The sequence below is a fragment of the Hydra viridissima genome, unplaced genomic scaffold, assembly GCF_058129835.1.
Source record: "Hydra viridissima isolate aposymbiotic clone 2 unplaced genomic scaffold, HvirCarnegie_v1 scaffold_18, whole genome shotgun sequence".
Taxonomy (NCBI): Eukaryota; Metazoa; Cnidaria; class Hydrozoa; order Anthoathecata; family Hydridae; genus Hydra; species Hydra viridissima.
The window spans coordinates 1,619,837-1,632,160 of NW_028324317.1; the positions used below are offsets into that span (position 1 = coordinate 1,619,837).

The 12,324-nt window shown below is 29.2% G+C and overlaps 1 pseudogene across 1 annotated transcript in view; it reads right to left on the bottom strand.

Moving 5' to 3' along the window:
• Positions 1 to 12,035, bottom strand: part of LOC149876765 (uncharacterized) — a 111,255-nt pseudogene extending 99,220 nt beyond the window's left edge. Inside the window, exons 1-5 of the transcript XR_016448480.1 lie at positions 11,841 to 12,035; positions 11,557 to 11,675; positions 10,793 to 10,845; positions 10,467 to 10,721; positions 4,530 to 9,641 (exon numbers count right to left, since the gene is read on the bottom strand). The product of XR_016448480.1 is annotated as an uncharacterized LOC149876765 (transcript). The remainder of the gene's footprint in view (positions 1 to 4,529; positions 9,642 to 10,466; positions 10,722 to 10,792; positions 10,846 to 11,556; positions 11,676 to 11,840) is intronic.
• Positions 12,036 to 12,324: the final 289 nt, after the last annotated feature.

Genomic DNA, 12,324 nt, shown 5'->3' on the forward strand with positions numbered 1-12,324 from the left:
TTATGAAATTTAAAATATGCATTTTCTAAAATATTAATGATGAAATGAAAAAAAAGGCGTTAAAATACTTAATAGTTTTCGTTTTTTTTTACTTAATATTAGGGATCGCTAGTGTACTAAAAATTTAGTGTACAGTTTACCGTATAGTATACCGTGAAGTTCACTGTTAAGTATAACGTAAACTATTGAATTTTACTTATTGATTTTTTTGATTACTATTATTATCATTGCTTTCTTTAAATGATAAAAGTGGTATCGTAGCCTTCAAATTGAATTCATTATGTTAAGTTGGAGTTCCGTTGTATTACAACAAGAGTGATAATCTTCGGATAAGAGGCTGGTAAGATGAGAGATTAGTCTAATCTAATTATTAATTCAGGTGCAACTGCCCCTACTCTCAAGCTTCTTGCTACGTCATTGTCCTTTTTTCGTAATTTTCATTATTATGGCTTGAATAATTTGTTTACGCAAACAAGCATTTCCTGATCTATTACATATCTGATCTCATTAAAAGCTCAGTGATATTTAGATCATATTGCAGTTGCATCGTCTCCAGGGGCTTTGAGAAAAAGTGATAAAGATTGAGCTGCAAGTGGACTTTACAATTGGACAAGTTTTCTTCTTTTAACTTTTAATTTTTAATTGTTTGGAAAATGAGCTTTGAAAATAATCTCATTGCTAATACATATTGTGAGGAAGGAAAACGAAAAAAAATTATATATATAAGTTGATAACTTTCACTCGATTCAAACGTATTGCACAATTTAGGCAAAAGTTTCAAAGATTTTTAGATAGGGTTTATTTGATGAACTTGATTGCGTGCAACTACTTTTTGTATAGTAATAAAGAATATATTTGAGATAAAGATTTGGAATTTTTATTGAGTATTATAAAAGAAAAAAAAGATCTGCAGTAAATATTACGTCATTTTAAAATATTATATAAACATTTGAAGTCAGGAGCTAGCATTTTATTTATATTTACATCAAAGATTTATTGCTAAATCTTTAATGTAATGTTACAGAAGTCTACGAATCAACTATTACACGAACCATGCGAATCAACTATTACACGAACCATACGAGTCAACTATTACACGAACCATACGAGTCAACTATTACACGAACCATACGAGTCAACTATTACACGAACCATACGAGTCAACTATTACACGAACTATGCACCAATACCATTAGACAGACATAGTTACAAACACACACACCAAACTAATCTAAAAAATATGTAGCCACACACACATACTCTCCTACACACTGGGGGAAAGACAAGACGTATGTAAGTATTTTACACTCCTTCACAATATGATAAAAATCTTGTAATTTTTTTCAATTAATGTCAATAAAGTACTTTATTGTTAACTCTACAAAAATTTTAAAGTATAAAAAGTTACAAAATGATGAATGTATTATTATACAATCCCCGTTCTTTATTTAACTCTTTCATTCGTTTTATTTATCGCTTTTTTTTTTTGCAAAGATCAACATGGTAGATATTTGGGTATTGGTGTAGCAGGAAAATGATAACAGAAAAAGGAACTTGTACCGATAAATATCGCTCACCCAGTGTTCGCCATGCGACCTAGTCTTCGGTCACTAAAAAACATGCAGAACAAAAACTAATTGCTGAAAAGTTCAGAAATCGTATCTAAAAAAAACTTTGATGTTCTTTTTTTAACTGACGAAAATTTGACGTTTGTAACATTATAACAAATAAAGGAAATTTTTAGAAAAAGAATCTTAAAAAATCCTTCAATGACAAATTTTAGAAAAACGAAAATCCAAAGCGATTATCCAAAGCTCAAAAGACATGTTGTTTACAATCTAATTTATTTTATTTTTTTCATTTTCAGGGTGTTAGGAATATCTTAAAAACATAGAATTAGTGGATGAATTTGAAAAGGGGGGGGGGGGGGGGAAAGGGTGGTTAAATCATTAAATAGTAGTCGCCGTCGTCGAATAGAAATTTTTTTTATTATTATTTGATATACAATATTATATATCAAGCAACAACAAAAAAATTTATGTTTTGTTTCTATTTTCAGACTTTCTTAAAAGGTTTTAAACAATTTTAAAAACCAATTTTGCATTGAATACTCGGTAGCTACTAAAATTAATCTTGCTATTATTGTTTAAATTTCAAATATCTTTTTTTAACCAATCAAATTAAAGATTTATAAAAAACGTTGTAGCACATCTAGAATGGCTACTAGAGCTGGATGTACTGAAGAAAATATAGCGGAGGCTGTTGCAGATGTAAAGAGGTAAGTTTAAACTATATTTGCCTTTACGAAATGTTACTCTCTATTAACCATTCACTATCTAATAACCTATGCCATAAGTTCTTACTGCCAATGTAGCTACATATTTAAGTATTTTTTAGCGATTGAAGGAGCGCAACTTGTTCATCAAAGCATTATGGCATTCCTAGAAAAATCTTGAGGGACAAGATTATTGGAAAAGCTCCTATGGTCAAAAAAATGGGCCTCTGCACTTTTTTGACCGAAGCTGATGAGCAAGTGTTGGTTAACTATATAATCAATCCACAAAGGAGAGCTCATTCTGTCACCTAAGGCATCATCATGTCACTACTGTCCCGTCTATTGTCAGTTGAATGTTTTATGGGGAAAATAAACTGGGATAGATCTTATCGGTTTGAAAGATTAAGGTTGTTAAAGCCTGGAGATGAATGGTAATGTGTCACAACAAGTAACAAAACAGTTGTTTTGCGGACAATAGAAGCTACTTGCCGGAGAAAGACATTTAGATATCCTATATGAACCCAAGGCCAATTTTAACTTCAATGAATCCGTGTTTCAATTTTCACTCAAAGCTGGAAATTTCTTGGCTGAAAGAGGATCAAAAAATATTCCTTATTCCACGGCAGCTAAAGACAATAAAAGAATTACAGTTTTAGGGATGTTAATTTATATTAAATTTATTGCTTATCTTTCTGTTTTTTCTTTAATGCTTTTATTATTTATAATACTGTAAATTGCTTTTAATTTTACATATCTTATACGTGATAGCTTAAGATGAGAGCTTAGCATGATAGATTGATAGCTTGGCCTGCTAGTTTTTCTTTATAATTTATTTTGCACTTTTAATACAGCAAATGTTGGTGCTGATGGATCTCTTTCTTCCCTTCTTATTATATATGCTAACCAGAGAATCCCTATGGCTGTATACTAGTCATGGGGATTCTCTGGTTAGCATATATAATAAGAAGGGAAGAAAGTATGCCTTCAAATTTATTAGCTGTTGGTAAATCTGCTAAGGGTTATGTAAATTGGAAAGTTCTCTATGAACTTTTATGCAACGGTTTTGACCAGTAACTGACAGCTAATAGTACTCAGCTATTGTTTGGAAGGACAAACATCAAAGTCGGAACTTGACCAGATCAAAAAAAAAAAAAAAGCATGATTTTCACAATTCCTCAAATTAGTGCTAACTTAATTTTGAACTCGAAAAAAATTTTACTCTGTTCTAATGTATTTTTTAAGAGTTATATAAAAATCTCAGTTAAAAGTTATTTCTATTTTTCATATTGCTATGGTTCACAAGAACTAGGCTTTGTTTTACAAACGGTTTGTTGCATTTATGTGCAAAAAAAATCACACTAATTAATGGTTTAAAAAAATGAACACTATTCCTGCCTACTTTGAGCATTCTTTAAAAAATATTCAGTAATTTGTTTTCTGCTTCATTTAATTTCCTTTTAAATTTCTGAACAGAATTTTAACCTGCAACTAAAGTAAGCTTGTGGTTGCAAAATATATATTGCACGATTTTATTCAGAATTATAATTAATTATGACATTATTATGAGTTACGACTTTTTAATTACTATTTATACTTTATTATACTTATACTATACTTATTATACTTTAATTACTAAAACAAAATTAAAGAACTTTTAATTTTTTATTTTACATCACTTTTTCACTTTTATTTAAAACATCATTTGAAACTTATTTAAAACTTCTCCCAAGGGTCTTTATATAAAACTTCACTTTTCAAATTTTCCGGCTGTAAAAAAATTATTTTTAACTTAACACTCTTTCGAACAAACATTCATTCATTTACATTTAATAATTTCATTCATTAACTCAATAAAGATTCATTTTTTCTTATGGGTTCCTCCATCATATTTTTACTTTGTTACAACTTCTATCATCTTCAAACCTTTTTATCGTACATTGGATAAAGAACTAACAATAAAAAAAAGATATAAAAATCATATAAATCTATTTACATATCTCTAATAAATTAACATTAATCGGCGTTTTGAAACAAGATAAATACAGTTGACAACTTCGATTTTAAACTTCCTATCTTTCATTCCAACTTTTAAAATTTCCATTTCTATTCGTTTCATATCTTTCAAACAGCTTGCTATATTATTTTTTGTATACAATGTTAATGGATGAATGATACCTAAAAAATCCGTTCGTATTTTTATCAACTTGATAATAAATTTCTAAAGCTTCATTTCATTTTCCCATATCACTCAAACAGGCTGCTATATTAATTTTTGTATCCAATATTGATGGATGATTGATACCTAAAATATCCACTCGCATTTTCTCAACTTGATAATAAATTTCTAAAGCTTCATAATATTTTCCCGTATTCTTCAAACAGGTTGCTATATTATTTTTTGTAGCCGATATTGATGGATTATTGATGCCTAAAATATCCGATTATATTTTATCAACATGATAATAAACTTTTAAAGCTTCATTTAATTTTCCCATATTCTTCAAACAGCTTGCTATATTATTTTTTGTAGCCAATGTAGATGGATGATTGATACCTAAAACATCCACTCGTATTTTTTCAACTTGATAATAAATTTCTAAAGCTTCATTATTTTTTCCCATATCACTTAAACAATTTGCAATATTACTTTTTGTACCCAATGTTGATGGATGATTGATACCTAAAATAACCGCTTGTATTTTATTAACTTGATAATAAACTTCTAAAGCTTCATTATATTTTCCCATTCGACTCAAACAGTTTGCTATATTATTTTTTGTATCCAATGTTGATGGATGATTGATACCTATAATATCCGTTTGTATTTCATCAACTTGATAATAGATTTCTAAAGCTTCATTATTTTTTCCCATTCGATACAAACAGTTTGCTACATTATTTTTTGTATCCAATGTTGATGGATGATAGATACCTAAAATGTCCATTTGCATTTTATCAACATAATAATAAATTTCTAAAGCTTCATTATATTTTCCCATATCACTCAAACAGTTTGCTATATTATTTTTTGTATCCAATGTTGTTGGATGATTGATGCCAAAAATATCCGTTCGTATTTTATCAACATGATAATAAATTTCTAAAGCTTCATTATATTTTCCCATATCACTCAAACAGTTTGCTATATTATTTCTTGTTTCCAATGTTGATGGATGATTGATGCCTAAAATATCCGTTCGTATTTTATCAACTTGATAGTAAATTTCTAAAGCTTCATTATATTTTCCCATATCACTCAAACAGTTTGCTTTATTGTTTTTCGTAACCAATGTTGATGGATGATTGATACCTAAAATATCTGCTTGTATTTTATTAATTTGATAATAAATTTCTAAAGCTTCATTATACTTTCCCATTCGATACAAACAGTTTGCTTTATTATTTTTTGTATCCAATGTTGATGGATGATAGATACCTAAAACATCCGTTTGTATTAAATCAACTTGATAATAAATTACTAAAGCTTCATTATATTTTCCCATATCACTCAAACAGTTTGCTTTATTATTTTTTGTATCCAATGTTGATGGATGATTGATGCCTAAGATATCCGTTCGTACTTTATCAACTTGATAGTAAATTTCTAAAGCTTCATTATATTTTCCCACATTTCTCAAACAGATTGCTATATTATTTTTTGTATCCAATGTTGATGGATGATTAATACCTAAAATATTCGTTCGTATTTTATCAACTTGATAATAAATTTCTAAAGCTTCATTATACTTTTCCATAATCCTCAAACAGATTGCTAAATTCTTTTTTGTAGCCAATGTTGATGGATGATTGATACCTAAAATATTCGTTTGTATTTTATCAACTTGATAATAAATTTCTGAAGCTTCGTTATATTTTCTCATTCGATACAAACAGAGTGCTAAAATATTTTTTGTATCCCATGTTGATGGATGATTGGTACCTAAAATATCCGTTCGTATTTTTTCAACTTGATAATAAATTTCTGAAGCTTCATTATATTTTCTCATTCGATACAAACAGAGTGCTATATGAATTTTTGTACCCAATGTTGATGGATGATTGATACCTAAATAATCTGTACGTACTCTATCAACTTGATAATAAATTTCTAATGCTTCATTATATTTTCCCATATCACTCAAACAGTTTGCTTTATTTTTTTTTGTAGCCAATGTTGATGGATGATTGATGCCTAAAATATCCGTTCGTATTTTATCAACTTGATAAAAAATTTCTAAAGCTTCAAAACATTTTCCCTTATTCTTCAAACAGATTGCTATATTATTTTTTGTAGCCAATGTTGATAGATGATTGATACCTAAAACATCCGTTTGTTTTTTATCAACTTGATAATAAATTTTTAAAGCTTCATTATATTTTCCCATATCGCTCAAACAGGCTGCGATATTATTTTTTGTACACAATGTTGATGGATGATAGATACCTAAAATATCCATTCGTATTTTTTCAACTTGATAATAAATTTTTAATGCTTCATTATTTTTTCCCATATCACTCAAACAATTTGCTATATTATTTTTTGAATCGAATGTTGATGGATGATTGATACCGAAAATATATGTTTGTATTTTTTTAACTTTGTAATAAATTTGTAAAGCTTCATTATACTTTCCCATTCGATACAAACAGTTTGCTTTATTATATTTTGTAACCAGTATTGATGGGTGATTGATACCTAAACTATCCGTTTGTATTTTATCAACTTGATAATAGATTTCTAAAGCTTCTTTATATTTTCCAATTCGATACAAACAGTTTGCTTTATTACATTTTATATCCAATGTTGATTGATGGTTGATACCTAAAATATCCGTTTGTATTTTATCAACTTGATAATAGATTTCTAAAGCTTCATAATATTTTCCCATATCATTCAAACAGAGTGCTATATTTTTTTTTGTATCCAATGTTGATGGATGATTGATACCTAAAATATCCGTTTTAATTTTATCAACTTGATAATAAATTTCTAAAGCTTCGTAATATTTTCCCATATCATTTAAACAGAGTGCTATATTATTTTTTGTATCCAATGTTGATGGATGGTTGATACCTAAAATATCCATTCGTCTTTTATCAACTTGATAATAAATTTCTAAAGCTTCATTATATTTTCCCATTCGACTCAAACAATTTGCTATATTATTTTTTGTATCCAATATTGATGGATGATTTATACCTAAAATTTCCGTTCGTATTTTATCAACTTGATAATATATTTCTAAAGCTTCATTATATTTTCCCATTCCGTTTAAACAGAGTGCTATATTATTTTTTGTATCCAATGTTGAAGGATGATTGATACTTAAAATATCCGTTCGTATTTTATCAACTTGATAGTAAATTTCTAAAGCTTCATTATATATTCCGATTCCGTTCAAACAGAGTGCTATATTATTTTTTGTATCCAATGTTGAAGGATGATTGATACCTAAAATATCCGTTCGTATTTTATCAACTTGATAATAAATTTCTAAAGCTTCATTATATTTTCCGATTACATTCAAACAGTTTGCTATATTATTTTTTGTACCCAATGTTGAGGGATGATTGATACCTAAAATATCCGTTTTTATTTTATCAACTTGATGATAAATTTCTAAAGCTTCGTTATATTTTCCCATATCATTCAAACAGAGTGCTATATTATTTTTTGTATCCAATGTTGATGGATGATTGTTACCTAAAATATCTGTTTTTATTTTATCAACTTGATGATAAATTTCTAAAGCTTCGTTATATTTTCCCATATCATTCAAACAGAGTGCTATATTATTTTTTGTACCCAATGTTGATGGATGATTGATACCTAAAATATCCGTTTTTATTTTATCAACTTGATGATAAATTTCTAAAGCTTCGTTATATTTTCCCAATTGACTCAAACAGCTTGCTATATTATTTTTTGTATCCAATGTTGATGGATGATTTATACCTAAAATATCCGTTCGTATTTTATCAACTTGATAATAAATTTTTAAAGCTTTATTATACGTTCCCATTCGACTCAAACAGCTTGCTATACTATGTTTTGTATCTAATGTTATTTCATTTTCAGCTCCATAATATTTTGTGTTATACTTTTTAATGGCATCAAGTATGTTTATTGCTTCTTGAAAAAAACCTTTGTTTGATAAGAAACTTTGGATTTTCCAACTCTGTTGATGGAATACTTCACACATTTTTGGTTTGTTAATATGAAACATATGGATGAAATGGTTACAGAAGTGCTTTCCATCGTCAACGTGTTCCTTTACCACTTCCAACTCTAATTTTAGAAAATGGGCGATGTTTACATTGCATATTTCTGTTATTTCTTTGAGTTTTTGATAACATTTACACGCTAACTGGGTCATTTCGTGCATCGCGTATCTATCATTGTCATCGTCGAAACGATCAAGCAACGAATAACTTACTAGTAAACTTATTGCTCGATTTATCAAAAGCACTTCGTTTATTTTCAGTTGTTTTGAAATACCGTGAAGAAACATTTTTGTAATGTGTTGACCATCACAATACGATAAATGGTTTAAAAGTTCTAGTGACTTTTTATTCGATGTTTCTATTTTGTTTAATACTATGGTAATTGACGTTATTACAGATTTTGTTTGCGCTTCGGTGGGGATAACTTCCTCGAGCATTTCAATGGGAGATGACTGAAAAAGATCTAAATATTCCTGGAAAGAAACGCTGTTGTTGTTTATATAGAGAATAGCAAGATTAATGGCGAGTGGATGATATTGAAGCACTGTGGTTATTTCTTTTAGTTTTTCGTCATTGTTTGCAAATATTTGTTTAAGATTTCTTTTTGCGAAAAGTAACGCATCTTGAGGCGAGAAAGAATGAATCTGCAATTGATTAACATCGGTAGACCATGATTTCCATTGCGATGTTACCAAAGTAAATGCATTTTTTTTATTTGATACGTATTTTTCAAAATTCTTCGCACTCTCATCGTCGACGTTGTCGAAAATGTAAAGCGTTTTTTCTCTTTCAAAATAGTGATGTATTTTTCTAGAAACTACTTCAATATCGAACGGATCGCCTTGAGGATCTCTTACGCTTAACCCAAGTTGGTGACAGAGATTAGTCATAGAAACTTGTATTTTATCAAATGCTGCATCCACCCACACAATGCTATCAAAATGGTCGTTATAAAATGCTGCATACTTTCTAGCGAGCTGAGTCTTTCCAATTCCAGACATTCCAGTTAAAATCGTGATTGATTTACCCGAATCGTTTGTTTGGCACACGCATTTATGAATTTGATTAAGTTCTTTGTCACGTGAAAAGAAGGTTTTTGTCGGCGGTAGGATACCGAAAATGGAGTGTCGAGATATTAACTCTAAGATACAAAAACTTTTCATTTTTCACTACACAGTTATTTTTTGAATGGCATTTCGCAGTTAACTAACGTTAACTTAAGTTAACTAAGTTAACTTAACTAACTTAGTTAACTTAAGTTAACTAAGTTAACTTTAATACGCTATTATTATGATGAAATATTCTGCCTAACAAATCTTTTTTTTTTTAGTAAAACTATTATTTTTTCGAAATCGAAATCAAATTTCTTAAGAATTTTGAAGAAGTTGAAAAAAACTTTTCTATGTTAGAAGTTTATGCATTTTTACCTTGGGGTGCATATAATGCATAAACTTCTAACGTAGAAAACGTATGGGGGAGGGTGGGACCCCCAAGCGTGGGAGGTTAAAAACCTCCAATGCAGGAGGGCTGCAAAAATTATTGAGATAACGAGTTATTTAGTCTCTGTCATATTCAGCTTTTATTTCATATTTTTAAATAGTATTGTAAACTAAGTAATTAAATATAATAATGCTATAAATAGCTAATTTTTTGAACTTAATTCAAGTGTGAATTTAATCCGCAAAATTATTAAATGATTTTGCTGGTAAAAAGGCCCGAAAGATTTGTGACAAATTAGCTAAATGAATTAAAGAAAGTTTGTCCTTTTCAAAATTGTTTGTGTTAGGTAAAAAATACTTTTAATGGTCTGTAGTGTTTTTACTTTTTTTGTATATATATATATATATATATATATATATATATATATATATATATATATATATATATATATATATAATTTAGGGGCAAAAGGAGAACATCGGCATGCAAAAAGCGGCAAAAAAACTATCAAACTCAAAATACCTACTTCGTTCACATTCACTGATCAAATCTTTACGGTTGCAAAAGAGCAATCCTCTTTTCATATCTCGCCATTTTTTTGATGAATTTTTCTTACGCCATTGGTTCAGTATTTGCAAAGTTTGTTCTCTCGTAGTTTCAAATTCTTCTTTTACATTAGCAATTGCTGAGTCATCAACCGAAAGACATCGAGCAAACTTTTGCCAATCATATGTCAACAAATCAGCAAGCGTTGTAAACACATCTTGTGGAAACTTTTCAACTAAGAGAGAAGGTTTTTTTTGGAAATCGAAAATCTGTCTCGAATGGGAAATATTAAAAATATTTTCTTACCCTTTATATCGTCGAACTCGTTCTCCATGACAACTTCGTCTTTTAAAGCCGTTCTACGAAAAAAAAGTCCGTTAATTGTTATGATAAATTTCAGTAAAACGCTCTTAAATTCGTCAGCAAACTATTTTCACGGTTAATAAACGAGTACAAAGAAATAAGTGCTGCTTCAAAGTGAAATAAACCGTTTGATATCAGATATATCAGGAACTCCCTCAGTCACTGAAACAAAACTGCCTTCCCAGTAAGATTCCTTTTGATGGAAAACATTTTATTGACTGTTAAATTGACTTGACGTACCTGCACGATTGAGATCTGCATAAATTAGGACTTTTGGCATTGTTTTGAAATAATGATTAATAAAGCAATAGGTTAAAGAACAGTTTTGAAGTCCAACACGAAGCACTTAGAAGCTTTTAATTGAAAGACGAAATTCTTAAAAGGGACATAAGTCATTTTATACTTGTTTTCTTTTCTTTTTTTAACTAATTTATGACAGTTTATAATGTGAGAGGTTTTTCAAAAAGGGCTCTTAATCTGATTTATGATATAAGGTTTCTGGTATTGAATTTTTCATATTCAAGATCTGTTATTCAGTTACGAACTTTGTTATTATTCGTGTACTTTCACTTCATCCTGCCTTATTTATTCACTTCTGTAAAATCATATTTTCTTCTTTCTTTCGCCGACTTTTCTAACGATGAAACTAAAATTGTTGAAAAATCAGGTAATAAATAACAAGAGCAGAACAAAAGTAGATGACGTACCGGTCCATTTCGCTCTCTAGTACCTCCATTTTCCTTATTACAAAAGTTCTTTTCTGCGATCTATGCGAACAGATGGTTGATCGACAAAAGAAGTGTTTAATTCTTCAGTTTTTCTCGAGCTAATAGAAACCAGGAGGTAAAGAATTTAAAATTGAATCTTTAACCTCAACGCGAAGTAGAAAAAACTGAATCATGCAACAGCAAACCATAGAAAACAAAAAAGCAAAAACCCATTAAATCAATAAAAAGTTTGAACTGGTTTTGTGTTATGAAAAACTACCAACCGAAATCTGCGATGAACCAAACTGAGATCGGTGAGTTCTTGATTCAGCTGTTGGAAGTTTCACTTAAAAACGTTTCAAGTAAATTAACTTTCTTGCATTGAGGTTAAACTCTGTTGTTGATTTTTTTTTAAATTAATGTCAGATTATTTTATTCTATATTACAATGGCCGTCGATGAGTGAGAGTCTTAATCAAATAATAGGGCTTAACAAAATAGTTGGATGGAGTTATATTTTTAAAGCGAAAAAAGTCCAACACGAGGTATCCTGAAAGAGACTATTTGCCACTGCGTACTACGCGTCCGCTCTGATAATAAAAAAGGAAATAGCAGAATATTTAGAGAACTGTTCAACATTTTGAAGTAACAATTTTCACAAAACTTTAGTTATGAGATATAGTTCATTTATACATATATATTTATAAAAAACGGTCTTTTTTAGAACCGTTTCATTCTGGTTTTTAGGGCGGTTTATCAGGACTTAATC